Source organism: Phoenix dactylifera, chromosome 1, assembly GCF_051530095.1.
Source record: "Phoenix dactylifera cultivar Ajwa chromosome 1, Ajwa_hap1_PhDact_Kaust_v1.1, whole genome shotgun sequence".
Taxonomy (NCBI): Eukaryota; Viridiplantae; Streptophyta; class Magnoliopsida; order Arecales; family Arecaceae; genus Phoenix; species Phoenix dactylifera.
The window spans coordinates 34484645-34487682 of record NC_143190.1 but is presented as its reverse complement, the minus strand read 5'-3'; the positions used below and the strand labels follow the sequence as shown (position 1 = coordinate 34487682).

General features: G+C 37.4%; 1 long non-coding RNA gene across 1 annotated transcript; it reads right to left on the bottom strand.

Annotated features, from left to right (window-relative positions):
• Window positions 1-653: 653 nt before the first annotated feature.
• On the bottom strand, window positions 654-2554 carry LOC120106771 (uncharacterized). The gene is made up of 3 exons (XR_016411481.1): window positions 2402-2554; window positions 2046-2120; window positions 654-1271 (listed from the first exon to the last, which is right to left on the bottom strand). It is a non-coding gene; the product is annotated as an uncharacterized LOC120106771 (long non-coding RNA).
• Between the last annotated feature and the right edge of the window lie 484 nt (window positions 2555-3038).

The following is a 3038-nucleotide window of genomic DNA, read 5'->3' as shown; positions in this document are numbered from 1 at the left end:
GCCGACACTTTATAGCGTCGGTAAATGTATTTTTGCCGACGCTTTTCTAGCGTCGGCGTAGGCGTGCCACAACTTTTATTTACCAACGCTTTAAAGCGTCGGGATTGCTATTTTTTAAAAAAATAAAAATACGAATGTAAATTATAAAAACACAGCATTATTTAAACCCCTGACAATTAGCCAATACCAAATGTAGTAATAATAAGCCTACATTCCTTAAATGCTGACGAGCCTTGGATGCGTTAGATCACGAAACTGGGTACGATGGAGGAGAACTATTCCATTAGACACAGAAGAAACAAGAGGTCGCCTGGTACCTGGCCCCTGTTATTCTTGAAGAGAGGTTGCTAAATAAAACTGCTAGAAGAGAGGTTGCATATAGGTTTTTCTGCTGGAAGAGAGGTTGCATATAGCATATAGCAATTTCGTTTCAGCTTCGAGTGCATTTCTCCAGCAACATAATATCTACCGCATCAATAGAAACACTACTCATGTGTATTCACCATTGATCATAGGTGTGAATCAAACATGCAGAAGTATATATAATCACAGTCGAAGAAAACAGATTAACTGTAAGGGAAAACACATCACCATAATAAGCCCACTCCAAATAAAATAGCAAATCATAGGCAACTCAAACTTGCTACATTAAGTGATAAGAAACTATTGCTGGTTTGATTACTGAATGTAATCAGAAATCCAATGATTTGCCAACAAATAAAGGCAGGGACCTGATACAATAATTTACAACAAACTACAAGACCATCAATCCTAACCTTCAAATTACCTGAAAGATTTGGAGGCTGCAGCTGACTACTGAAATACCAAGAGAAAGCAAATAACATATACATAGCTGAGGCACAGAAGATGTATAATGGGGCAAGCCACTAAAAAAACAATAGCCAGTCATCTCTCTCATTGCGATTCTATGATCTGGATTATTCACAAGCAAAAGCCAAATCAAGCATTTATCTCTGAATTGCATTGGTGTTCTCTATGGCAGCTTCTTCTATTCCAGAAGATACCTGAGCAGCTCGCTCTATCAAATCTCTGCTCTTCCATTTTGTCCAGCTCGTTTGGTGCGCTCCGTGAGTGACAAGGGGATTGTGCTTGAGTTTCTCCTTCAGGTTCGAGTGTTGGGCATGGGTCATCGTCGCAGGTGCAGGAGGGGATGCCAACAGAAGGGAATGGGCTGCAAGTGAGAGGACAGATAAGCTCTGAAGAAACTGCTGCCACACGGCTCTTCCGAGTCTCAGATCTACAACCTGTTTCTGGTGGCTCCACATGTCGGTGAATAGATGAAGTGACAATTACTAACCAGGAACAAACACCAATTCCCACAATATATATATATATATATATATATATATATATATATATATATATATATATATATATATATATATATATATATATATATATATATATATATATATATATATATATATATATATATATATATATATATATATATTCATATTCTAAGCAAACAAACAGAACTGAAATAAAAACTATACTCCAAGAACACGGATCTCATGGCCATTCCAGCTAAGATGTAGTATATGGACTATATTGATGATTTCATGGGTTTGATTACCATTAAAAATATGATACTAGCCAGGTCCAATTAGTATATTTTTATGAAACCAGAAATATAACTCAGTGGCACAAAGAAATAATGGAAATGAAAAGGGGAGTAGGAACAGGGGTCAAAAAGATGGAGCATTCATAGCCATACAAGACCTAACCCAACTTTTCAGGATCAGCAGAAAGAATTAAAATCCATTTAATAAATATTAAATGTAGTTGAGAGACCTAACTCTTCATCTAATTAGAAGCTAAATGTAGTAAAATGAATTATATAATGATTGATATGAACAATTAACTTAAAGAGAATCTTGTCAAAAAGATAATACCTGGCACAACATCTAGAAGTGTTTAAATATCAGTACTACAGTCTTTTGTGCCAAGCATGGCAATTTCACAAACGGACTCAACTATATAATCATTATGCATCAAAGGATTAAAATAGAAAGATTTCTCACCTTCTAGATTCCACAAGCAGAGCACGCTGTTCAGATGTTTTATCAGCACTAACATCTCTCTCTCTAGCAGTATAGCTGCACAAAAATAACCAGGCTACAGCAATCAGATGATCAGCAGGGCACAAAGATCGCAATGTATCATGTATTGATACTGTAATATGCAGAAATGCAGCATTGAAAATACACCAATTACTATGAAAACTACTATTTACCGGTGAAAATTCATGAGAATACATCAAATTTATGTTAAATAGCTTCGCACAACCAAAAAAAAAAAAAAGACAAACATACATGACTGACAATCATTATTCACGACTTCTTGAGACCTAATAAGAGCTGAGTGAGTAAATCAGTACCTCGAAGGAAGAACTGCTTGAGGAACAAAAGGGGCATAAGCAGTTTCCCTCTCATCGAGTGAACCCCTGCCTTTTCGAATTCTGACACAGACGTTCTTTTCCCTAGCAGCGATTACATGTAACCAGATTTTTGTGGCGAACTCAACAGGCTATTGTGGATTTGGAGGGCGACTGTTGGCTGCCGAGACTCTTGATCCCCACTCCAGGAGCTCCTTGATTGTATCATCTTTATGCACCATGACCTCAATAAAGCACAAGCTGTCTTTCTGCTCCTCAGTGGCCTTCGTAATGGCATCTTCCAATTCTTCCTCTGTGCGCACCTGCAGCAGTTCAATGCAAAATTTGATGTATAAACAAACTGCTCGATGAGGGTCGTAGGATTTTATAGAAATACTTGAGTAATTCCAGCCATCTTCGAACAGGATTGGCTTCGTATGGGGGTGATGGTCTCTTCGGCCCTTGATCAATATAAGAAGGGACCTGCGTTAATATGATGAAATGCAGATAAGGATTCATTTGCAGAAGTGGATGTCATTTGGTTAAAAACTGTACTCGTTGTCCAGAATGAGAACATACCATCATGCTTCATTGCTGTAGAAACAGGAATATGAGAGTCATCAGGAACAAAAATATTCTC